The sequence below is a fragment of the Coffea arabica genome, chromosome 2e (assembly GCF_036785885.1).
Source record: "Coffea arabica cultivar ET-39 chromosome 2e, Coffea Arabica ET-39 HiFi, whole genome shotgun sequence".
Lineage (NCBI taxonomy): Eukaryota > Viridiplantae > Streptophyta > Magnoliopsida > Gentianales > Rubiaceae > Coffea > Coffea arabica.
Genome location: NC_092313.1, coordinates 49,409,758 through 49,420,011, shown reverse-complemented (window position 1 = coordinate 49,420,011; position 10,254 = coordinate 49,409,758).

Below are 10,254 nucleotides of genomic sequence, written 5' to 3'. Positions count from 1 at the left end.
ACACTTCCCCCTCCTCGTACCTAGGGGTGGCAATGGGGCAGGGTTGGTGCGGGAGAAGGATCCCCCACCCCTGTCCCCCGCCCAATCCCTCGCCCCGCCCCCGTCCCCGCTCCCGCTCCATTTCTCCTGCAGTACTAACTTGTCATAAATATTCTCTTACAATAATACAATTGTAAACAACGTTAAATAACTGTCAAGATGGAAATAAAGTACAATAAGTCAAGTTACATTCAGTGTGGAGAAAAGGAACTGATTAAGATAATAAAGGGTTAGGAGCAAAACAGGTTGGAATTGGATAGCTTAGTCTTTGGGGGAGGGGGGGCCTTGGAAACAAATCAACAATAGTCCAAGAAATTTCTTCAGTTGTTGTGGCGATGTGGCAGTTAGCACTGACCAGCGTTGTACTTGTAAGTAAGGGTGCAACTTTGAGAAATTTAGGGCTTTGATACCAGACGGGACGAGGGGTTAGCCCCTTTAACCAAGAAAATAAAGTAAAATGAAAGCATAAGAGTTAGGAAGTGGGTTGCAGTCGGACTGCCACTAGTTAGTATAGGCGGTTGAACCAGCCATGTATAAACAAAATATAAATGAAATGTAAAAACAAGTTAGTTTGGTAGCTCAGGCGGTATAACTGACCATGGATAGTTAGCATAATCAAAACAAATAAAAACAAATGGTGGTATGTTCATATCCTATATATATATATATATATATATAGGATATATTTATATATATAGATATATATATATTTTTTATTGTATGCGGGGGACGGGGTGGGGGATGGGACGAGTGTATGTTGCCCTGCCTCATTTTAAGGCGGGGAGAAATATTTTGCCCCTGTCCCATCCCCCGCCTTATTTCTATCCCGCGGTGCCTTTCAACTCATCCCTCTCCCTACTGGAATGCAATAGTTTGTTTGCAGTATATGTAAAGAATCATTAAGATAAAAACAGTGAAAAAATTTAATTTTAATTCGTTAAAGGATCTTCAGTTTTGATAAAAACATATGCAATTAAAAAAGGTGTTCAAATGTATTACCTCAATCAACGAAGAAATACGCGAATAGTAGGAGCGTTTGATGCAGAGAAAGACGAGAAATTCACTTAGTCATTCAAGTGTTCGGTTTTTAATGGTGATCCACACGAGCTCTTTAACCAAAATCTTCAAAGTCGAATTAGATTAGTGTTAGCTATTGTTAGGATACCTCCGAAAAATTGATTGAGAAAAATCCAAAATTTTCATCATAAAAAACTAGCCCTATGAGAAAAATAAGAGATGTGGTTTTTTTCCTTATTTTATGGACGAATTTTGGATATTTTACTCTCAAGATTTTTTTCAAAAATCTCATAAGATAATTTGTGTATTGATTAGTCTTACTAGCAAAAGTTTAATGAGTATTTATAGATAAATAGGTTGTCCATACCCTTATGGAAACTTGAAACCAGTTTCCAATAGAATTCAACTTTCTTATTTTAATACAACATTTATATTTGGAAGAATTAAACTCATTTCCACTATAAGTCCTTCAAGATTAATTTGTCTCACAAATTAAACTATAAGTTATAAAACTTATTTTTCAAGTCCTGATGTGAATTCGAATCTCCAATCTCCCACTTTTGAAGAATCGATTTACACAAGCAGCAGAAGGATTTATCTTGACCAGGTTATAGAATAACTAGATAGAAAACCTTAACCCGATAAATCATCAAAAATGCGAATCTATTGATACTATCTCAACCTAACACCTTCAAAAGAATGTGAACCTCGGTATAGGTAGAAAGACGCCACAATCAATCGTAGTCATTGATTGCTAAGCCAAACTTGAAAACGAAGGAGACACACTCACTTTATATCAAAGGAACAAGAAAGAGAAAATTCTCAAATTTTATTCATCGATGTCTAACTTTTCAAAGTTATAGTAAGGCTATTTATAGCCAAAGTACAAATCCAAACAAGTCAAGACTTAACTACTTAACTAACCAACTAAGAACTCAACTTTGATATAAGCTGGCCGACTTTATTACCCTATATGAAAAAGGCCCAAACAACTTAAATGACACTAACTATCCAACGAATCCAACAAGCATTGATCGAATTAGTTTATTCAATTGATAAAAGACTCAACTATGAAAAGACTAAAAGTAAAGAATATGATCAAGTTAGACGCGGGCACGCCTAACAAGAGCGAACCCTTCCAATGAGTTAAGAATTACTGGGTGGTTCACCAATAATGTATTGATGTAGAACAAGGCTTGACTCAACATTTTGACAGCTTCAAGTTCCCACTTGAAATTCATTTAATCCAACTAAAGAAGTTCTTAATGTATGGGACCCATTAGATTCTCAAATATGTTGACAATAAGAATGAGTCATACTTCCTAATAACAAGAACTAGATAAATTAAAACTCCTTTAATTTATTATTGATTCAACTAATCAATCAACTCATTCTTATATATCAAAATTGGCATCTAGCAATGAATCATAACCACCCATGTAATGAGAAAAGTCAAGTGGATTACTGCATCTTTTAATGAATGTTTACCATGTAATTAATATCTTTTTACTATACTTATCTCACATTAATCATGGAATTAGTCGTGCCAATTCCATTATATGATTAATGTTCTATTTTTGTGTCAAAATATAATTCCCAAAACAACAAGTATTTAAAAATACCTTTTTTGGACTCATTCACTTGGTACAAAAATTTCTTGAGTTATATTTTTACAACTAGCTATAAATGAGATAAGTCCTTTTTCACAAGAGGTGGTAAATCATTAAAGATTATTCACTACCTTTCTGTACTTCAATTATATACATGTATGTTAATGTTTTGAGCATTCTCTTTTACGGAAGTAAATATATAATATATGGTATAACTATCCATACTCAAGGTACCATGATAATTTTAAGTCAAAGGATCACTTACATAAAACGTTTTTTAGAGATATCGCTATGTGGATCAATCTATTGAATTTGATCATTCTATCAAGCATCCATATATTAGATTAGATGTCTCATACACCACAATAGATGAGGTATACTATTTTCCTAATGGAAGTGGTATAGTATATGCTAATCTAACCGTATGAACAATGTTTCAATTATGTTAATACTTTGACTAGAGATATTTAAGAATAAACTTTATATTTTATCAAATGAATATCACCATCGTAACACTTTATGATTTCATTGATCAAATTTATTCTAGGGACTTTATCATACAAGTATAGATATACAAACGATCAATATGATAAAGATGTCATTTATTAATGTATAAATAGTTCAAGTAGATATAAAATTCCTAAAAACGATTGTTTTTAGGGCATACATACTTTCAATCTCCCACTTGTACTAAATGCAATCATTAGAGAATTCAATTGATCAAGATGAATCCTATTGATATAACTAGAGTTAAACCCATGAGATATAATCCTATTGATCAAGATGAATTCAAAAAATAAATTAAAGAATTATTAGAAATTCCTTTCAGAAGAAAAAGTAATTCTTCCCATTCTTCGCCTGCATTTATGGTAAGAAACCATTCTGAAATAGTAAGAAATAAACCTAGAATGGTGTTAATTATAAATAATTAAATAGTGAAACCATATTTGATGTATACTTTTTACCACATAAAGAAACTCTAATAAATATGAGTAAAAGAAAAAATATATATTCTAAATTTGATTGTAAAAGTGGCTTTTGGCAAATAAAAATGCATTCTGACAGTATTAAATACACAACATTTAGTACTCCTCAAGGATAATATGAATGGTTAGTTATACCGTTTGGATTAAAAAATGCCCCTCAAAATATATCAAAGAAAAATGGATAAAATCTTCAAAGATTATCCTTTCGTATATGTATGTGTTGATGATATTCTAATAGCCTCAGATTCAATAGAAGAACATTTAGAACATTTAAATATATTTTCTAATTTATGTCTAAAACATGAAATTGGATTATCAGAAAAGAAGAAAAAATATGATTAAAAGAAATTGAATTTTTATGACTAGAAATAAATGGTGAAAGAAAAAAAAATGCAACCACATATTTTAGAAAAAATACAAGCATTTCTTGATAAATTAGAAGATAAAAAACAATTGCAAAGATGTTTAAGAACATTAAATTATGCATCTGATTTTATCTGCAACTTAGCGGATAAAAGAAAATAATTACAAATATTGCTAAAGAAAAATAATAAATATGAATTCTTTGAAAACCATATAAGTCTAGTAAAGAAAATAAAAAAGCAATGTAAAAATTTACCATTTTTAACTTTACCATCTGATGAAGATAATCTTATATTAGAAACTGATGCTTTCAAAGAAGTTTGGAGTACAGTTTTAAAAACAGAAAATAATCTATTATGTAGATATACATCTGGAATGTTCTCAGATACAGAAAAAAGATATCACACAAATGAAAAAGAATTATTTGCAGTAATAAGAGGATGTCATAAATTTTACTACTTTTTATTACCCAAGAAATTCAAGTTACGAACGGATAATTCTCAAGTAAGAGCATTTATTAAAAATAATATTAAACCTCTGCCTCAAAATAAAAGATTTAATTAGATGGCAAATGGCATTATTTGAGTTTACGATTGAAATTGAACTAATAAAATCTGATGAGAATTGTCTTGTAGATTTTCTCACTAGAGATGGAAGGCCAAATGAATAAGTAAACTATTCTCTTAGATAAAGTCTCGGAATTATCTGAGAAAATTTCTCAATTGCAAACGTCATTCAACGCTGTAATGGATATTATGAATTATCAAGATATAAATAAAGAAGTTTCTAAACTTCTTATCAAGCATGTCGAAAAAGGGCAAAATACAATCAGCCTTTACGATAAGGTTGAAGAATTATTATATGACCAATTCAAAATATATGAAATAGAAAATCTTCCCCCTTCATCGGGATAAGAAGATTGTCAACAGACTTATAGATCTAGAAAAAATTCTTTCAATGATGGGATATCCTTGAAACCGGATTTTAGTCAAAACAGACATTTTAAAGGATACCCATAATGGATAATATAATTAATGAGCACCCACTCGCCACTGAATTTTGATGACCCAGAAGAAAAAAAAAAGTTTATTTTCCCACATCCCAACTATTTGCATTTCTATTTAAATTATGTTTTTTTGCAAAAATTGCATTCATTAAGTGTTTTACTTGTTAATTGATAAAAGAGTTTCTCTTACTTGCTTATTTTAACTTTCGAGCGATTAAATTCTTGAAAATTGTTGATTTTGCGAATTATTGGTGAATTGGCCGAAACCCTAGGAGACTATAAGTTGAGACATTAGTAAAGTTAAAAAAAAAAAATATTTTTGGGAGTTAAAAGAAGGTTAGAGGAGCTAAGGGTGGATAGTAAGAAAACTTAAGTAGGAGACACTATTGGTCACTATTCAAAGTTGACATTGCAAACCCTTCTTGTGGCTTTTATATTATCTCCAAAAACAACCAAAAGACCCTCATTTTTCCTTCTTGGCTGGCCGAAATTTGAGAGAGGAAGAGAGAGAGAGAAATTTCATCCTTCTTGAAAATTTTGAAGAGCTTTCCTTCCACCAACCAGATTGCACCTTTGGAAGATCTTGAGAGAAAGAGGCTCCTAAGGGTTGATCTTGCCATCACCTTGAGTTAATCTTGCTAGGGTTTGAAGTTTTGAAGAGGTAAGTGATTAATCTACTTCACTCTTTTGTTTTCAAGCAATTGTGGGCTAGATTCTAGTAGACTTGTATCTTGAAAGGTTGAATCTTTGATAGGTTTCTTTAAAACCTTGTTTTAGGTAGAGGACTTGAGAAAAAAAATTTTGTGTCTCCATGGCAAGCTAGGTAGAGGACTTGAGGGTCATTCTTGTGCTTTTATGATGAATGTTGTGATAGATTTTAGTGCTTTAAAACTTGATATTGTGGCTTGTGTGTATATTTCTTGGAAAGCTTAAATCTTGGTTGGATTTTGTTGCAAATGGTGGTGGAAAAATTTTTATTTTGAGAGCTTCAAGCTAGCCGAAATTTTTGAGTGTTGTTAGCCCTTATTTTTCAAGAAATTTTGGGGAAAATCTTGCTCCACAAACTGTGTAGACATTAAACTTTGATTTCAAGTTGGATTTGAACCAAAAAACATGAGCTTAAGTGAGAAGGTTGGGTCAAGGATTACTAAAAATTTTTCTCGCAGGAGACTTTAAGCAGTCTTGGAAATCAGTCATATCTTGGTGTAAAAAGATCCAAATTGAGTTCTGCTTGTTGCGTTTGAAACTAGATTCACAGTGCTTTCCACCGTACAAATTTCAGAATTTTTCTCGATTTCTATGAATATCTATGATTTTCCAAATTTGACTGAAATTTCACACCTGTTCTGTTTTTCTACCTGATGAAGCAGCAAATTGAGACTGGAATTTGACTGATTTGTGGACAGAGTCTAACAAATGTGTCTTTTGGGAAAAATGTAGTCCTTTGAGTCTAGTTTCCAGCAGTATAAAGTTTGCAAATTTTGAACTTACGAAACTCAAGATATGATTTTTCACGTAGCATCGCGCAAAGCTGAATTTTGTGGTTTAATTAAAAAATGCTCTTTTAAGAACTTACAACTTTCCTTTGAAATTGTTATTCCGTTTCAAGTTGATTTAATGGATAGATACAAGGTCTCTTGTGACTTTAACCCCTTGTTTTGAATCTTGGTTTTTAAAGGATTTAAACCTCTCTTGGTGTATTGTCTTAGTTGATTAAGCAAATGAATTTTTCCTCCTTGTGTGCTAAGTAACTTAGGGTCTACGTGAGTGATGGTTTAAGGGGGGGATTTGGCTAAAGATGGTTTGCTTTTAGTGATGGTTGGTTGATATTGCTTCAGGTGTCCAAGAGGATTTTCAAAGGAATCCCGGCACGGAACAGTAAAGGACTTGCTTGCTTGCTTGCTTTTGGCTTTGATGAGTGTCAAGTGCATGTCCTATTGCACTCTACTTGGATTGATTCTTGATGATACTTGTTGATTGTGTGAATTAAATTTGTTGAGGCGAGTGTGTACTTTATCTCACTCGTCCTCTCCTGTTTGATTTGATAATTTACTTGCTCGTACTTGACAATTATCCTTGTGCTTGTGCCTGCCTTGGCATCGATTTGAGAGCAATCTCATCGACTTGTACTTGATCTTAGGGGCCCCAAAACCCAATGGCTAGCCATTCAACTCGAGCCAGCAACAGTTTGGTTGAGGAGTTTGGTGAACCTTAGGCTCGTGTACTTGACTTGCTTGGATATACTCGAGTAATATCACATATTGTTTGACGTGCGGGCCCGGCAGGGGGTGTCATGATGGATGGAGATTGGTGAAAAGTGGAGTTCTACAAACTTGTTATTTGCTTGGTTGACAGAGTGTCAACATTTGGAAATCGTGGTTCAAAAGTATCGATGTAGCATGAATCATGGATTTAGTTCCTGAGAGTTCCTGTATCCTTCAGTGATTGTGCTTTTGTTTTCTCTTGTGAATTTACGTAAAACATTATGGCTGCCCTTCTTGATTTGCATATTATTAATGCTAGCTGTACTTGTTTGCTTGCCTGCTTTTCTTGACCTCACTGAGCGTTAGCTCACCCCTTTAAGTTTGATTTCCTTAACAGGAATTTGAAGTGGAGAGATTTTTGAAGAAGCTGGCCTTGACTATATTTTGGTTTAACTATGGATGTAAATGATTTAACTGATCTTTTGATAGTTGTATATTTTGGGACGCTTGATGTAATTCTGGAAATATTATGGTGTAGAATTGAACGACTTTTGAAGGAAGTGACTTCTTCTATATATATTAGTAATTTGTTGTTTGAGTAGTTCTAAGTTAAGAGCTTGACTCGTAGTGAATCCTAGCGAGAGTTAGGCAGGCGGCTCACCGAAACCCTAGGGTTCGCCCTAAGGAGAAGTGCGATCGTCACACTGAATACAATTCTCTCATGAGAGAATTATATGCATTTCAAAATACAGAAACATACTATATGGATTTCACAGGGATCTATCCTCGAACAAATTGTGTGCAGAGATGTGATAGCAATTTGATTCAAAAATGGTACAATTTTGGAGTAATCAATGCTATCTATACGACTACTCCTACATTTCCTAAAATTTCCAAACTTCCTCGATGGATTCAAGAAGGAGTTAGGCATATTTATCAAAATAACCCCACATATGGTCCCAAAGACATTTTAATACTCAAGATTATTTCAGCTAGACCAGATTTTGAAGAATCAAATAGATATGATGCCTTTCATCATATCAAAGTTATGAAATTTGACGAGTTGGAGATAAAAGTCTACCCTCAAAGGAAGGAATATGAATATTTTTCTGAAGATAAAATACATTATCGAAGAGCTCTGGGGATAAGGATTGTTTTGCAAAATCTTGAAAATACCCCCAAACAAGGATTTCGTGCATATGGAGGAAATGGAACATTTTCTTGAATAATGACTACATATGCAGGGAAGACTCCGGAAGCAGCAATAAATTATTTGGATTGGAAAATACGCTTTGTAGACACCAAAATTTTAGTTTTTTTTATTCTAGGTGATTTTTGTTTATTTATTTATTTTATTTTTATTTCTTGCTTAGTTTATCTCATTCTAATTTTTGTTAAGAAAATTGTTTTTGTTTTTATTAATTAATCCACTGAAAAAAAAGAGAAGGAAAATCATCAATCAAAAAAAAAAAAAAAAAAGAAGAGTCACGCGCGTGTGCACGGCACGCGCGCTATTTCTTCTTCTAATCGAGCAAGCAGAAGGGAGGCACGAGTACAAAAATCCAGTTGCAAAATTCCTCTCCATTCTTTTTTCACTCATTTTTCTCCTCCGTTTGATCATTCCAACACCAAGCCAGCTAGCTCCAAGAAAATTCCAGAAGAAAAACAATCAAACGGCTCTAAAATTGCTATCAGAAAAATGCAGCTCCAATCTCCTCCCTTAGTTCTAGGTTTTGGGGGATTCTATAGCACTATAAAAGGATACATACGAGAAAATCTAGGGAGGGCCGAGAAAGTTTGAAGGAAAGCATAAGAGTGACGGCGGGAGAGTGAAAACAAAGAGAAGGACTGACGGCAGGAGGATAGAGAGTGATAGAGAGGTGACGGCTGAGAGAAAAAGCTAGAGAGAAAAAGGGTAACGGACTGGAGGAGCTATGGTTGAGTGAGAGCTTGAGGGTTTTAGGCAAAACCAACGGAGAGAGAGAGGGGAGATTGAGGGAGGCGTTCGGCTGAACAAAAGGAAAGGAAAACAAGCTTCGGAAAAGGCAAGGCTGAGGAGCAGAGGGACAAACGACCACCACCACCACACTACAATCCACCACCATCGCCGATAACCATCATTGGAGGAGCACTGTAATGCCTTCTTACCCTTTTCTTACCTTTAATCTTTGAAATGAGAGTCATTTAACCTGTTTGTTTCTTTCCCTTTTCGGTAGTGAAAAGGAAAATTTTTTATCTTTTCTGAGGTTTATGCATGATTCCTGATTTTGGTAGGGGTTCTTGAGATGATTTTTGTAAAGAAATGGGTTTGGGGTTTCTGTCTCTGTCTTACCTGATGAATCTACGAGGATTGTTGAACCATGCCCGCTGCCTTTTGTTGTGCTCGATCCATTTTCTGTCTTTTTTTTATTCATGGGCTCCAATAGTTGTTTTTCTGGTCTTCTGTGGAGTTTCTCTTGATTGTGTCGAACCAGCATAATCTCATAATTTTCCCAGATTTGGGCATGCTCTTTTCCTGTGAACTGTTGTGTTTACATATAAGGATTTTGGAAAATGTTTGGAAAATTTGCTACTATAGTCTAAGTCTTTGTTGTCTAAGTCATTAGTTGTATTCGGATGAAAAGAAATTCCATCAGAAACCATGAAAGTTGTGCCGCAAGCTTGCTGCCGAACCATTTTGCATGAAGTTTTCCAGAATTTGCATTATTTCCTTCTATGTTTTTGCTTGTTTGGATGTGAGTTTTGTGAATTTGTTGATAAGATCATGGCTTTGCTGTTTGGTTGAGAAGCTGACCGTGTTTGAATGAAAAATTACATCTGAAGCACACCACAAGTGTAGCTAATCGTAGCTGGAAAATTGCTGAATTTTGTTACTTGATGCTTGCATGATCTTTTGTCTGAATTTTATTTTATTTTTTTTTCTGCTTAAACATGTGTTTTTATAGTGAAAATGAGGAGAACATTTAGTGGTTTTGTTGTTTGGTTCAAAGTGAGTTGGGTCGAGAAGTTAATGGTGCATTTAGGATTGC